Below are 16755 nucleotides of genomic sequence, written 5' to 3'. Positions count from 1 at the left end.
TCTAATTATTGAATATCCGATGACATTGTGTATCCATTGTGACCAAAAAGTGAATACCTTATAGAAGTGTTGATACTTCTGCTCTCAAACTAACGATTGAGTTACTTCATTGCTTTCTTCAGGGCTCTGAGAAAAATGACAGGGTGTTAAAAAGAAACCATAAATTTGTCTCAGGAAAAAATTATCAACAAATATAATTTTTTTTTTTTTTGAGACAGAATTTCGCTCTTGTTGCCCAGGCTGGAGTGCAATGGCATGATAGCGGCTCACTGCAGCCTCCGCCTCTTGGGTTCAAGCAATTCTCCTGCCTCAGCCTCCATAGCAGCTGGGATTACAGGCACCTGCCATCATGCCCAGCTAATTTTTTGTATTTTTAGTAGAGATGGGGTTTAACCATGTTGGTCAGGCTGGTCTGGAACTCCTGACTCAGGTGATCCACCCGCTTTGGCCTCCCAAAGTGCTGGGATTACAGGCGTGATCCACCATGCCCGGCCAACAAACATAATTTTGAAAGACTAACTATCCACAAATCAGATGATAATCATAAGCTAAACTTCAGTAGCATTGTTAATAGGGGTGTCCACAGTCTATGCTTTAATCAGCCTTGGTCAACTAATGAACATTAATTGCAACAGACATTCATTCCTTTAACACACATTTATTGAAATATTTAAAATGTTTAACAATTTAAAAATCTTAGAAAATACCTTCTTCTAAATTGCACGAGCATTGCAACCTAGCATAAATTATTGCCTTGGATTTTAAATAGATTTTCAGTTTAATTTATTGGAGAACTGGAATAATTTCATGGGTAGTATTTTGGCATCTAGCACATCTTGGATATTCAATAAATGTGTTAAATTAAACTGTATTACTAAATAATAGGAGATCTTGAAACAGAAGCATAGTTTTTGAGTTCATTCCAATTTAAGCAGTATTCATTATATGTATAAATTTATGTGCACAGGACTGAAAATAGAGCCAATAATTTAAAACCTTTAAACTTTGTGTAAATGTCTGAAATTTAATTTCCAATTAACACTATGGGAGAGGAGAAGCAATTAACCTAATGAAACTCAGAATGCCACAGCTTGTCTTTGGTTGATTAGTAGATTGTGACTTTTATCAAATTTTCTCTGCTGTATCATCCTGGAAAAGCCTATTATTTTATAACTTACACAGACTAGACTATTACAGGCATGTGTTGGAGATATCATGGGTTTGATTCCAGACCACTGCAATAAAGTGATTATCACAATAAAGAGAGTCACCCAAGCTTTTTTTGGTTTTTCAGTGCATATAAGTTATGTTTATACTATTCGGTAGTCTAAGTGTGCAATAGCATTATTTCTTTTTTTAAAAAAACGAATGTACATACCTTAATTTTAAAATACTTATTTTCTTGCTAAAAAATGCTAATGATCATCTGAGCCTTTAGCACATTATAATCTTATTGCTGGTGGAAGATCTTGCCTAAGTATTGCTCGCTACTGACTGATCACAGTGGTGGTAGCTAAAGGCTGTGGTCAATGGGGGACATTACTTAAAGGAGACAACAATGAAGTTGGCCCCAGGGATTGATTTCTCCTTTTAGAAAAGATTTTTCATAGTATGGGATGCCATTTGATAGCATTTTACCCACAATAGAACTTCTTTCAAAATTGTAGTCAACCTTCTCAAACATTGCTGCTGTTTTATCAACTCAGTTTTGGGAATATTCCAAATCTTTGTTGTAATTTCCACCGTGTTCACAGCATCTTCACCAGGATTAGATGCCATCTCAAGAAACTACTTTGTTTCTACATAGGCTCATCCATATGAAGCAACTCCTTGTCTATTCAAGTTTTATCCTGAGACTGCAGCAATTCAATCACATCTTCAAGCTCCCTTTTGTCTCTAGTTCTCTTATTATTTCCATTATATCAACAGTTCCTTCCTCCATTGATGCCTTAAACCCCTCAAAATCATCCATGAGGGTTGGAAGCAGCTTCCCCCAAACTTCTGTTAATGTTTATATTTCAACCTCCTCCCATATATCACAAATGTTCTTAATGGCATTAGAATGGTGACTCCTTTCCAGAAGGTTTACAATTTACTTTGCCCAGACCCATCAGAGGAATCACAATCTAAGGCAGCTATAGCCTTAAAACATGTATGTCTTATATACTATGAGTTGAAAATCAAAATGAATCTTTGATTCATGGTCTACAGAATGGGTACTATATTAGCAGACATGAAAACAACTTTCATCTCCTTGTACATGTCCATCAGAGTTCTCGGTGACCAGGTGCATTGTCAATGAGCTCTAATGTTTTCAGAGCAATCTTTTTTTGTGAGCAGTAGGTCTCAACAGCGGCTTAAACAGCCTGTTATCCAGGCTATATTGTTCCACTTACAGAGGACAGGCAGAGTAGATTTAGCATACTCTTAAGGTCCCTAGGATTTTCAGAATGATAAATGAGTGCTGGCTTTAACTTATAGTCACCAGCCACATTTGACCATAATAAGAGTCAGCCTGTCCTTTGAAGCTTTGAAGCCAGGCATTGACTTCTATCTAGCTAGGAAAGTCCTAGATAGCATGTTCTTCCAATATAGAAGATATTTTATCTACATCGAAAATCTGTCATTTAGTGTATCCACCTTCATCAATAGTGTTAGCTAGATTTTCTGGATAACTTGTTGCAGCTTCTCTGTCAGCACTTGCTACTTCACCCGGCACTCTTATGTTATGGAGATGGTGTCTTTCCTTAAACCTATGAACCAACATCTGTTAGTTTCCAACTTTTCTTCTGTGGCTTCTTCACTTCTCTTAGCCTTCAGAGAATTGGAGAGAGTTAGAGCCTTGTTCTGGATTAGACTTTGGCTTAAGGGAATGTTGTGGCTGGCTTGATCTTCTATCCAGACCACTGAAACTTTCTCCATATCACCAATAAGGCTGTTTTGCTTTCTTATCATTCATGCGTTCACTGGAGGAGCACTTTTAATTCTCTTCAAGAACTTTTTCTTTGCATTCACAACGTGACTGTCTGGCACAAGAGGCCTAGCTTTGGGCCTATCTTGGTTTTCAATATGCCTTCCTCATTGTCAGCTTTTGATTCAAAGTGAGAGACATGCGATTGTTCCTTTCATATGAGTGCTTAGAGGCCTTTGTAGGGTTATGAATTGGCCTAATTTCAATATTGTTGTGTCTCAGGAAATAGGGAGGCCCCAGGAGAGAGAGAGAGAGAGAAAGGGGAAGCAGTCAGAACACACACAGCATTTATCAAGTTTGCCTTCTGAAATGGGTGTGGTTTGTGGTGCCCCAAAATAATGATAATAGTAACATCAAGGATCACTGGTCACAATCATAACAGATATAATAATGATTAACATTTCAATATTGGAGAATTATCAAAATGTGACAGAGACAGGAAGTGAGCAATTCTGTTAGGAAGGAATTCTGATAGACTTACTCAACACAGGGTTGCCACAGACCTTCAATTTGTAAAAAACTCAGTATCTGTGAAGTGCAATAAAATGAGGTGCATCTATGCTAGACTGAGGGGTTGGGTGGTGTGGAAAGAGCTAATAGAGACAAAGTACAATATTTAACCTCAAATACATTTTTTCAATGTGATGGCGTTGATAGTCCTTTCTGTTAAGTTTTGGCCCCACATCTTTTCTTTTCTTTCTTTCTTTATTTTATAAAATTTATTTATTCTGAAGACAGGAATAGCCAAGTGATGATGACTCTTCATCAAAAACGCAGATTCTGCTGGCATCACACTTGTAGATTGCATTGTGAGCACTCATCTGGTTCCAAATAACATACATTAAGCGGTTTGTTGTAAGGCTTCCAAAGGAAGGGAGATGGGAGGATGCGCGTGTGTTTTAATTTGATTGATTTGTGACCTACATTCTAAATGGCATACCTCTTAAATTGCAGAAAATCATACTTCTCAGGTTAGAGATTACATAAAATAGCTATGTTAGAGGAACGTGAATAATTACAGCTGGTATTAGTTGGGCTCTTACCATACTCAGCCCCTCACCGAACATGCCAGGCATGCGTCTCAAGAGGTCCTCCCAGCTATGCTCTGAGGTGGGCATGGTTCTGTTATATTTTCTGTGTAACAAGTTACCCTCAACTTAATGGCTTCAGAGAATGCCCCTGTCACTTTTGGTTTGTTTTGTTTAGGGCCATTTAAAATGAGTTTTCATTGACCTGTCACTGAAAAAATCATGGGTAGAGACATGAACACACCCTGGGCTCTGTGTAGCCTCCTTTATTCCTCTTGAATGCGTTCACTGAGTGATTTCCAGAGTAGGGATGGTTTGAAAGGCCCCAGTGCCACAGGATCCACATGGAGGATGATCACGCAGCTCAGAACTCAAGCCAGAGCGTGCAGTCAGCTCCTGGTAGAAACCATGTCCTCTCCTCCCCTGGGAAGCTTTGCCCCAAGGAGTGAACCAGAATTGTGGGCTGCAGCTGTTCTCAGGAAACCTGGTTTGTGCCTCATCATCCAAGGCCTCCAGCTGCCCTGGACCTCTTCATGTGAGGCACAGTCATGGATAGGAGGGGTAGCATGGTAAAGGTTAGGGTTGGTGGCCTATGGGGATCAATAGGGCTTCCCATTACAAATATAGATTTGTTATCCCCGAAACTAAAGGAATACAATCCCTTTTCTTAAATACTAAAATACACATTGTCCAGTTCATGTTAATGTTCATGTCTTCCTTTGTGGCATGGGAAAATAAAATTCGTTTTCTCTTTCTTGCTTCTTTCTCCCTCTCCCAATCCCTCATCTTTCTCTCTCTTCCCCTTTTCTTCTCTCTCTTCCTCCTCCTCTACCTCTTTCTGTCTCTTTCATTCTCTTCTGTCGAGGAGACTGGATTTTGTTATCTGATTTCTCCCCTCTAAAAGAAAAAATAAATAACCATAATGGAAGGGAAAAGAATGTGACCCTTTTCGCTGTGTCTTCTGCTCCCCACTCCCACCTCCTGGATCTGCAGCTGCAGAGTAATCCTCAGATGCTTCCCCGTGACCCACCTGTGTCACTGGCCACCACTTGCAAAGAGGCCTGAAAGATCTGACAAACAGAGCCTCCACTGGGCTACAAGTCTGCACAAGTAATCCAAGCTCTGGCTCCGAGTGACTTCTCCCTAAAAGTGAAGTGACTTGGAAAATGGAAGCAAATTCTGTCACCTTCTGCTTCTTTTAAAACACTTATTCCAAGTCTCAACAGGCAAGTGAAATGGGGTGGTTTCAGTTCAAAGTTATTCACTACCACCCTGTGCTTCATTGCTGCTTCAGCATGGAATTGATGCTTTTCTCACTCAGGGAAGGTCCCTGGGTGTCTCAATGCATTTGGGCTGTTCTAACCAAGCACCATAGACTGGGTGGCTTAGAAACAGCAGAAACCTGTTTCTTACAGTTCTGGGCGCTGGAAGTTAGACATTAGGGTGCCAGCCGGATTGGGTTCCGGCGAGGGCCCTCTTTGGGTTGCAGACCGCCTACTTCTCTGTGTAACCTCATATGGGGGGAAAAAATGAGCAAGAGAGCTCTCCGGGATCCCTTTTTTTAAATACTTTAAGTTCTGGGATACATGTGCAGCACATGTAGTTTTGTTACATAGGTATACACGTGCTATGGTGATTTGTTGAACCCATCAACCTGTCACCTACATTAGGTATTTTTCCTAATGCTGTCCCTCCCCTAGCCCCTTACCCCCCAACAGGCCTTGGTGTGTGATGTTCCCCTCCCTGTGTCCGTGTGTTCTCATTCAATTCCCACTTATGAGTGAGAATATGTGGTGTTGGGTTTTCTGTTCTCGTATTAGTTTGCTGAGAATGATGGTTTCCATCTTCATCCATGTCCCTGCAAAGGACATGAACTCATCCTTTTTTATGACTGCATAGTTTTCCATGGTGTATATGTGCCACATTTTCTTTATCCAGTCTATCACTGATGAACATTTGGGTTCATTCCAAGTCTTTACTACTGTGAATAGTGCCGCAATAAACACGTGTGCATGTGTCTTTATAGTAGAATGATTTGTAATCCTTTGGGTACATACCCAGTAATGAGATTGCTGGATCAAATTATATTTCTAGTTCTAGATCCTTGAGGAATCACCACACTGTCTTCCACAACGGTTGAACTAATTTACACTCCCACCAACAGTGTAAAAGCATTCCTATTTCTCCACATCCTCTCCAGCATCTGTTGTTGACTGACTTTTTAATGATTGCCATTCTAACTGGCATGAGACAGTATCTCATTGTGGTTTTGGTTTGCATTTCTCTAATGACCAGTGATGACGAGTTTTTTTTCATATGTCTGTTGGCTGCATAAATGTCTTCTTTTGAGAAGTGTCTGTTCATATCCTTCACCCAATTTTTGATGGAGTTGTTTGTTTTTTTCTCATAAATTTCTTTAAGTTCTTTGTAGATTCTGGATATTAGCCTTTTGTCAGATAGATAGATTGCAAAAATTTTCTCCCATTCTGTAGGTTGCCTATTCACTGTGATGATAGTTTGTTTTGCTGTGCAGAAGTTCTTTAGTTTAATTAGATTCTGGGATCCCTTTTATAAGGGCACTAATCCCATTCATGAAGGCTCCACACTCCCAAAGGCCCCACCTCCTAATACCATCACATTTGGGGTTAGAGTTTCAATGTGTGAATATGGAGTAGGGCCACTAATGTTCATCCCATGGCCCTGGTGTTGTCTGAATCCTCTTGGAGATTTTGTTCTGACACATACTGTGTTCTCCACATTCATGTGGCAGCTGTGCTATGAATCTAGTGAGGGGCAGAGAGGGGAAAGCCCTGCGCTCAAATCCTAGGCACAGCTCAGAGCAAGCCTTTCCTTTCTCTGCTACCTGGTTCTCTAGCTTTGTAAACGTCTTCCTGGCTTTAGACTGAGAGGCAAACCTGAGTGCCTCTGGCTCACAAAGTGGCCCTGTCACTTCCTACTGTGTGATCACTGGTAGGGCACTTTAACCTCTCCAGGCCTCAGCTTTCTCATCTGGACAATGGGTATATTGGACTGAATCAGTGGTTTTCAAATTCTTTTCTGTGACCATAGGAATCTCTACCTTGAGGAGGGAGAGGAGAAACAGCTGGAGGTGGGGGTGAGGGTGCAGCCCCTTCCCTGCTTTACCTGGTGCAGCCCCGGGTTCTGCAAATATTTCCTTCTTGGAAAAGTTCCATGGCTAAAAAGAATTCTGAAAGTCACTGTCCTTGGTCAGGACCTCCCAAGCTTCCCTGGTCATAAAAGGTTCCTTGGTTGATGTAGGGTGGCATCCCCTCCCAGATACTAAGAAGTTGTCGTTCTGCCCAAAAGCCTACCACAGCCTCGGGCACCTACACAGAAAGGCTGAGAAGGGACACCCATTCAGGCCCAGGGAACAAAGGCCAGAGGACACTGCAGCTACCTGGGGACATGCTGCATGGTGACGTGGTTGCCCGGCCCTGACCTCTCTGCCTGGCTGCCAGGGCTGGCATTGGTCCCCACCTCCCTTGCCTGGACTGTGACTCAGCTTATGACACAGGCCCCTGCCTGGGTAACCCTCAATCAGTGTTTGCAGTGTTCTCTCCTGCTCACATCTGTTCAGGGTCTCAGGAGAGGTTCTCATTCCCTGCCCTCGTGTGCTCCTCTCTCATTGTCGGGGAGTCTCCAGGTCCACTATTTAATGCTACGGAACCAAAGTACACGCGACTAGCTCAGGTCAAGCTGGAGTCAGCACAACTATGCACAATTGGCCAGGCTGTGTCACCGTGCCACAAGGTTTCCATCCAAATGAGGCACCTTTTTTCAATTAGGCACAGAGGATAATCTACTGAAGCGAAATCGCCAACTTCCATATTATGTGGAGATTTTCTCATATTTTTCAAGTTTATAACTGGTTCTTTTAGGCAGAAAGTGAGGCTGGATTGCAAAAACAGACCACAGACCTGAGCAAAAGCAGGGACAGTCTTCAGAAAACCAAGCAGGGCGTATAAGCCGGGAAAGAAAGTTGTGTATCTCAGAGAGATAGACTGTGAGCCAACGGTCCTTCCTTGTATTATTTGGAAGAAATTTGATGGCAATATTAGTTCTGGTAAAATGTGAAAAATATTTTCAAAAATAGATGCTTCCTATTTTCAAATGATCTTTCAAAATTGTATCCTATGACTGTACAGATGTGATCGGAGGTGAGGGGTGGAAGGTGGGGAATGTCCTTATTTAAAAACATGAGTGAGGGCAAGTATTTTGGCCACAGCCTGCTGGATGGAACAGTCAGTTCTGCAATAGCACATGTTTTAAAAATGCAAATTTGTTCCAATGCAATTGATATATTAAAGAATAATTTGAGTATAATATGCATGATGTTATCCAGGAGAAACACTAGGCAAATGCAGAAAAGTGCACCTAGCTGAAGTGAGCTGTGTGGGACTATACAACCACACATACATCTCAAATATCTACCAACTACTTTGGTTCACCATGTAAATTATGAGCTAACACATCAACATCTCATATTACAACTCTGCCCATTTCCAGAATGGTGAATGGGAACTATGGATGCCATGACTCCATTTCCTCCTCTGGAGCACCCTCTTGGATGTTCTCTGGTGTAGGCTGACTGGCTTTTTCATCATATGAGGTGTCCTGGCCCCCTCCCTGCTGCCACACCAGCCTTCTTTGACATTCTGTACCATCACAGTAAGGAAGAAAGAAAGGAAGGGAAGAAAGAAAAATATTTTAATCCCTCCTTTCCCCAGGGTTTTCCCTTGGAGAAAAGGAAGACAAAGCATCCTGATCATGCTCATTCTTCTCCACTAACATCTTTTCTCTCCTTTGACAGAGACTTCTTGTCCCTGGGTCAAGTTTGTGTGTATCTCTGTAGCTTCCTTCTCATGCAGAGGGTCCCATTGGATCTCTCCATCAGCCCTTGACAACTGCCTGGACTTTTCCAAGCTGCAGGGTGAGCACATTCAGGCCTCTATGTGGGACTCCACCGCAATGAGCGGAGTGTGAGCTGTCCTTATTGCAAACTCCAGCATCTGCTTTCAGACTAGCAGCCCAATCTTTCCCTAAAAGGAGAGTGGCTGCATGCTGATACTATTTGCACCACTTCACAGTAACCTCACAAACTGTAACCCTTCCCATTCCCTCGAGCAGATTTTTAAGTTCCTTTCAAGGTAAAACACCCTATTTATTATGATATTTCTATATACTTTTAACTCTTCATCATGTGTAATCATTTATCATATTTTTCCCAGTTCCTGTTTTGTTTTGTTTTTTCTAAATGTGTCACTAGTGAAGTTTTGGATTGCTGTGCCCTAACTTTGTTTTTCCCATGAGCCCTGTTTTTCTTGTGTGATTCTGCATAGCCTGGTGAATTTTAAAAACACTTATGTCATGTTGCAGCAGAATTGACTACATCAAAATGTTAAATCCCATGATGACAGTTTAAATGTTCACAAACAGCATTAGATACACATTCATAAATAAAAACAGCTATAAAAACCATGTACAATTTCATCCCAGCTCTGCCTCCAGTGTGGGTCCACTCTTTCCTTTTGGGGAAGATTGGGCTGCTGGTCTGAAAGCAGATGCTGGAGCTTGCAGTAAGGAAAGCCCACACTGTGCTCATTGTGGTGGGGATCCCACATAGAGGCCTGGATGTGCTCAGCCTGCAGCTTGGACACGTCCAGGTAGTTGTCAAGGGCTGGTGGAGAGACCTGATGGAACTGTTTGAGAAGTTGAGAGCCTCATGAGAGAGAAGCTATTGGAGGTATACACAAACTTGACCCAGGGAAAAGAAGTTCCTGTCAGAGGGGTGAAAAGATGTTAGCAGAGAAGAATGGATGTATTCAGAATATATTGTCTTCCTTTTTCTCCAAGGGAACATCCTGGTGCGAGGAAGAATGAAAACGTTTCTTTATTCCCTTCCTTTTTTTCTTCCTTACTGTGGTCCATGGTGCAGAATGTCACAGAAGGCTGGTGTGGCAGCAGGGAGGGGGCCAGGACATCTCATACGATCAGAAAGCCAGATCAGCCTACACCAGAGAACGTCCGAGAGGGTGCTCCAGAGGAAGAAGCAGAGTTATGGTATCCATAGTTTCCATTTGCAAGTCAATTCTCCCTTAGACAGTGAGACAGATGTCCACGCAAAATCTATACGAGGCATGCCCCCAGTCCCATGGAAGGGCAGAAGAGAATGGGACTAACTCCTCCCAGGTGAGTCAAGAAGGGGACAATATTAAACTGTGCTGCAAAGTGTAAATAACAGTTCACCAAATTCCAGGAAGAAGGACTCAAATATGCAAAGGCACAGAGGACAGAAAGAAAGTCTGGGGCTACCGAGGTAAACGGTGGGAAGAAGGGCTGCAAAGTACACCAGGGTTACCCATGCCAGAGCTGTCATGCCAGACACCAGTGATGTCTGGAAAAAGTGGAGGAGCTCGGGCAATGGTTTGATGGAGAGGGAAGGTGGAACAGAGGCTTTGAGGAAAGGGATTTTTCTTGTACCCGAGGTAGGAAGTCTGATAAGAAGCAGTGCTTGAAGTCCAGAAGATGGCAGGGGTATGTGAGGGGAAGGGTCTTGAATAAGGGGACGTAGGGTCCAGGTGGGAGGGACAGTGCTTTAAGAATGAAAGCTGAGCCCTGGGTGGAAGGGGCCACCTGCACAGGTGGGAGGCAACTGGACTGTGATGATGGACTAGGTGTGACCAGAATAACCAGCTGGCTCAGTACTAAGCTTGGACTTGAAGACAAATAAGGCAGAGACCTTGCAGAGGAAGCTCACAGGTAGATTTTTCTCTAAGTTTCAGAATCTAAGAAAACTGTAACTAGCATATTTAAAATACTCCTTATCTAGAAAATCAGCTGACCAGATTTTATCTTGCCTTTGGTAAGTTAGTTAGCAATAGATTCTGGAAGTGTGACTTTTTACTGCTCACCAAGCCAGGTATTGTGCTAGGCCCTCTGTGTGTGTTATTTCTGATCCTCAGAGCAAGCTCTGAAAGAGACATTACCATTTCCGTTTACAGGTCAGTAGACTGAGGCTCCTAGGGACAAAATGACAAGCCCAGGGGCATATAGCAATTAAGATGTGGAGGTGGGAGTCAGACTACCCTGGCCTGTCTCCAGTGTCCACACGTTTTCTCCCGTAGAGTGCACTAAGAAAAAGCTGGCTTGGGTCAGTTTCATTTTGCTCTTCCCTGATTGGCTACTGGCTTATAAATACAACTTCCTTATAGTAGGGTTTCCTCCAGTGTCTGATGCACTAAAGTTTCTGGGCCCCTTTTCTCCTATTTACTAACCTCAAAACATTTTGCATGTCCTCTCATTTATCTTCATCTGTAAAATACACAAAGCCAGCCCATCTACAAGAGGAAACCATTGCAAAGCTCCAGTGAGAACACAGAATTTCTTTGTACATTGTGAACTACTGTGTATGTGTTAAAGAAAACAAACAAAAACATCTTCCTGAGTATTCTCCCATAAAGCAGCACTAACACCAAGTCAATGGGGAAGGACAGGGCTTGTTCCTAACCCACACACATGTGCACACACACAGACACACACGCATACCCCAAGATGAGTGTTTCCCTTTTGAGTTGCATTTTGTTCCTTTCAAAGTCATTCCTGATGCTTATTGAAGCCTGACCTTGCCCATAGGGAATGCTGGCGAGAAAACCGTATGTAAAATAAGAGCCATGAAAACGAATAAAACAGGGTGAGGGGACAGAGGATGGTGGGGGCAGTGCTAGTTCATGTAGGATGGTCCCAGAGGCCTTTCTGATGAGTTGCCGTTTGAGCCCAAACTGTCAGGAAGTGAAGGAGTCTCCTGTGTGATTTTCTGGGGAAAGTGTTAGGCGGGGGAAGAGCAAGCTCTGGGTGTCATGAGGATTAAACAGGGTTGTGCATACACAGCTTGACACACAGCAAACTCTCACTAAGAAGAGATTTACTCAACTAGAAGTCTATACCAACATAGGCCAGTGATATAGTTTTGAATAAGAATTTATGTATAGGGTTCATTAATGTGGAATAAGAGACAGGTTAGATTTTGTCATTGTGATTTCCTCCTCAGATACCATGTCTCATTATCTATATAGCTGGTCCAGTGTCACAATTTTATTCATGTCTCTGGACTGCTGATGAGTTTACCTAGTTCTTCCAGAATGTACCAGCCATTTTTAGGTATGATCAGAACATCTTTGAAACATCTGGGGCCACGTTTTTTTCCTGGCCTTCAACCCTTGGCTATGAGAGTAATGTTGTCAACTAAAGTTCCCTGCCTGACCATGATCTATATATTTATTTTTTTAACCTCGCCTATCCCTTGGTTCTATGTTGCCATTCTATTGAGAGTCCTAAATTGAATTTGTATGGATTGCTCATGCAAAAAGCCTTTTAGAGAGAGTGGTGGGCAGACTTGTGGGGGTGGAAGGGAGGTTTGGCCCACGACAGGTCTGACTTTGAACGCTCTCTTTCTCTCTCTGTCTCATTCTCCCACTCTCTCTCCCTTCTCTTCACCCCATTCCATGAATGCTAGAGGTGAAATGAAAGTAGATTCTTTCTGAAGAGGCAGGATAGATAATCAAGGACTTAAAGTCAAAGACTCTAAAGGACACAACCCTTTGCTTCTAGTTGGCAAAGACAACAGATAGCGGAAAAGTACCGGGAAACTCCACACCTCTTACTTCTGTGCCCACTGACCCACACTTGAGATCATCTCAGTTTGCTCCCTTACAGAGCTCTCTCACCAAGCATCCATGGTTTAGGCACATTTGTCCTCATTTCCTTGTGACTGCTGGGAGCTCTGGAGGCAGAAGGGCAGTGGAGTAGAAGAGTGAGGCCTCGAGTTGAGTGCCCCACAGGATGGACTCCTGGGAAGTGAGGGAGGATGAAACTCCATGGAGAGATGTTAACAGCTCCAACCCAGCCCAGGAAGGTGGAAGTTTCATTTAATTAGATTGGTCCCCAAAGGGAAATTCTAGTGCCTGGGGCAAGATCGCATTTGTCATCTTGACACCTTTCCATTGCTTGTCACATCTTAACAGCCCTCCTGGGCCTCTTCACATGTCCTCCGACTTCAGGGTCTCTTTGTCTCTGGTGCAAGTCTCATTGCTGGAAGTTGTTAAGAAATACTGTAAAAGCAGCTAAGGTCCAATTTCTGGAAAATGCACATTTGCTGATTTTGGAGCTTAATGGCAAAGAGCGCGGTGTGGTCTGCATGAGTTTAATCCCCAGCACTCACACTTGATCTGTTTGGGCCTCAGTTTCATGGGCTGTATGATGGAGAAGGTCACAGCTGACTCTCAGGCACTGTTATGAGGGTTGAGGAGGATGGACGTATCTGTAAAGCTCAAGTCAGCATTTGCGCATGGCAGCTGACAGTCTCATTGACATTTGTTCCTCTGCTTTTTGGGTTGCCTGCCTGCTTTATCAGATCGGAACACTCCTTTAAAGAAGGCAGCAAACTTCAGATTACATGAATCAAGGCAGCTCCCAAAACCACCTTCTTGGGAGAAATTGACACTTTGGCTCCAAAAAAGTGCATGACAAGGGCCCTAGGCACAGAATTTATTTTTTATTTTATTTTATTTATTTATTTATTTTTGAGACAGAGTCTCGCTCTGTCGCCCAGGCTGGAGTGCAGTGGTGCAATCTCGGCTCATTGCAAGCTCCGCCTCCCGGGTTCATGCCATTCTCCTGTCTCAGCCTCCCCAGCGCTGGGACTACAGGTGCACGATGCCACATCCGGCTAATTTTTGTATTTTTAGTAGAGACGGGGTTTCACCGTGTTAGCCAGGATGGTCTCGATCTCCTGACCTTGTGATCCGCCCACCTCGGCCTCCCAAAGTGCTGGTATTACAGGCATGAGCCGCCGCACCCGGCACAAGGGCCCTAGGTACACAATTTATACCAGTGGATCCCAGAAAGTATTGCCAAATTGCCAAATTTAACCACAACAATAACAACCACTCAAACCAGAAAATAAAGCAAAAGCTAAAGAAATAAAGAAAAGGGCAATATTATTTGGGACATATCTGGAATTCAAATGTAACTGGACTTCCTGTGACCCTGTGTTTTATTTGGTGGCCCTAACAGGTACTGTTCTATCCTCACATTTGGCCTTTTACGGTCTGTACATTAGTATATTTGTCTTTTGCTCCATCATATGCAACACTAAGAAAAATCTATTCCTGAAAATCTTCACTACATGGCATGACTTGGTGCCAAGTCTGGCTGTATCACTCACCAGCTTTGGGTTCGCAGGCACAGTACCTAACCTCTCTGAATGTCAGTTTCCTCATCTGCAGAGCATCTGCTCTGTCTATTTAACAGTTAGACAAGCAGATGAGATGTAAGTATTGACCCTTTTCATGGTGTGTGTTGATGCATTCATTAAGCACAGATGTTCTCTGTGCACAAGCACATGTAGTATGTCTTCATTTATTGAGGACTATAACATGTGAGACACACCAGAATACTTTCAAAGTAAAGAGAGATTGCGGCGATGAACTCGAACCCAACTTTCCAGGCTGTCATATGAAGGTTAATTAGATTGATCTGATAGAAAGCTTATTTGTATGACCCTATGTTGGTTGTCATTGCATTTTGGACAGTGTCTTGCACACAGCAGGTTCTCAACAAATGTTCGTTGAATGAAGAAATAAATGAGTGAATAAATGTTACTCCATTCCCTGGTTCCTTCTAAATGTTGCCAAAGTGGTTTAGCAAAGATACTTTCCTTGGCAGGAGTTTTCTGGCATAGGGACTGAGTTTAAAGAGGTTTATCTCAAATTACTCCACTAACTCATCATGGTTTGCTCTGCTTCCCACCTGGCTAGTCCCTGAGCAATTCCCTTAGTGGCCTGGATCACACGTCCTCAGATTGTGCAAGTCAAACTCTGCCTCACGACTCAAACAGATGTAAGCATCCAATCTGCTGGTCCTTTCTATTTCCTTTGCTTTCCTCTCCTTCCAGATCTTTCCATTGACTTCCAAGATGACACAAGAGTGCTCCAAAAAGTGTAAAACACGGTATATTTTTAAGGAAAGCTCATTCTTATTTTTCATTTTCAGTTTACATTCACAGGCTAAATAAGCCTTCCTTACCCCTCTAGAGAGAGGGTAGTGTTATCTGTGATTCCTTCTCTCCTCCACATACTAAAGGGACAGCATTTCCCTTTACTCTCCTCTTGTGCCCCTTGAAAAATTATATCTTGTCTCCTGCTTCAGATTTCCTGAATTCCTTTGAACACTTTTTTTTTTTCTTATTTTTCTCTCATCTTCTTTGGGAATGAGTCAGTCTTACAATTTTATGGCCACTTTGATGTGTGTCTCTGTTCCTGTGGAGCCGTGATTTGCTCACTGGATGGGCTTTCAGCGCCTGCATCCTTTTTGGGGGAATGGTAACAATGCAAGAGTTTTGTGAAGTTTTTCTACAAGAGCACCTGGCTGTCTTGGGACCCCTGTTTGACCCTTGATCTCCTTTCTCTGCAGGCTTTTCAATGAATCCCTTAAGCCTGTTGAAATTTCCTTTCTTAAAAGCCATTTACTTAAATTGACCACTTTTCTCTCTTCTCTGATAGTTCTAACCCTGGTACCAAGACACCCTTTCAATTTTATATTTCTTGTTGCCCAAGCCCCCGTGCCCTGCATGAAAGTCTCAGAATAAAAGAAATACAGCCTTAAATGCTGTGTTTAGACTTGAAAATGTCATCACCCTCACTGCCTGTTAAGGGACTAGGAATGGAAAGTCCACATGCTTTCTGGTCAGATCACGCCTCTCACGTGTTGGGGCCAGACATTTGGGTTCAAGGAAACCCATAGCATCATTTCCTAAATGACTTAATTTTATTCCTAAAGGTCACAAGTAGCCCAAGAGATGTTGCTCCTGTGTTTTAGACTTTTGGATTTCCGTAAAGAGGACATGCTTGAAACAGATTGCCTTCTTCCTTGAAGAAAAGAAGACATGGGCAACAACCCAAGCAGCTCCAGTTTGGTGCAAAATAGCAAATTCATCATTCATCATCAGTGCCTGCCCTGCCAGTGAGCTCCCTTTCTCTCCCTGTTACCTTCTCCTCACACTCACCGCCATAGGTTCCCATGAGATGCCCATAGAGTGAAGCTGACACTGGGGAGCAGAAGCTCACACACTGAGCTGCTCTTCCTGCACCCAACACTTGACTTTCTTGGGACATGTCACCTGGCTTAAAACTCCTGCCTCTGGGATGCCAGGAGACTATTCTCATTCTGAAAGCTGTGCAAATGTCACATACAGCAATACCTAGGAAGTTTATCGGAGACTTGTCCTCACCAGAAGCAACCAATTTCTATAGTGTGCAGCAAAGTCCCACCTTGAGAAGCAAGTCCTACCTACAATTGCATAATGCTCTATCACTTTTGACCCCCGGTGGCTGATTGCCAGGATGGCATGTGGAAGGCACGTTAGTTAAGCTGGGGCAGTCATCCAATGCTTCATTAATACCTACAGGAATTCAGGAACTTTTGCTTATTGAGTTTTTCCCATTTGGATAAAATAATCGCACTGGAATTTGAGGGAAGGGATAGTAAGAACATGTTAAAACTTTCTGCAAGTGTTTAGAAATGAAGCATGCTGTCGGTGTCTTCATTATTTTCTACTCTTCAGTTAGGGACATCGTGGCTACAGCGACTAAGTCTTCTCCCTGCTCCCCGTCTGCCCCTCCTCCAGTCTCTTCTCATGCCCTTTCCCGCAATAAATTACTATTGCTTCATGAGGTAAGT

The sequence above is a fragment of the Papio anubis genome, chromosome 4, assembly GCF_008728515.1.
Source record: "Papio anubis isolate 15944 chromosome 4, Panubis1.0, whole genome shotgun sequence".
NCBI lineage: Eukaryota > Metazoa > Chordata > Mammalia > Primates > Cercopithecidae > Papio > Papio anubis.
Note: the sequence above shows the minus strand (reverse complement) of the source record.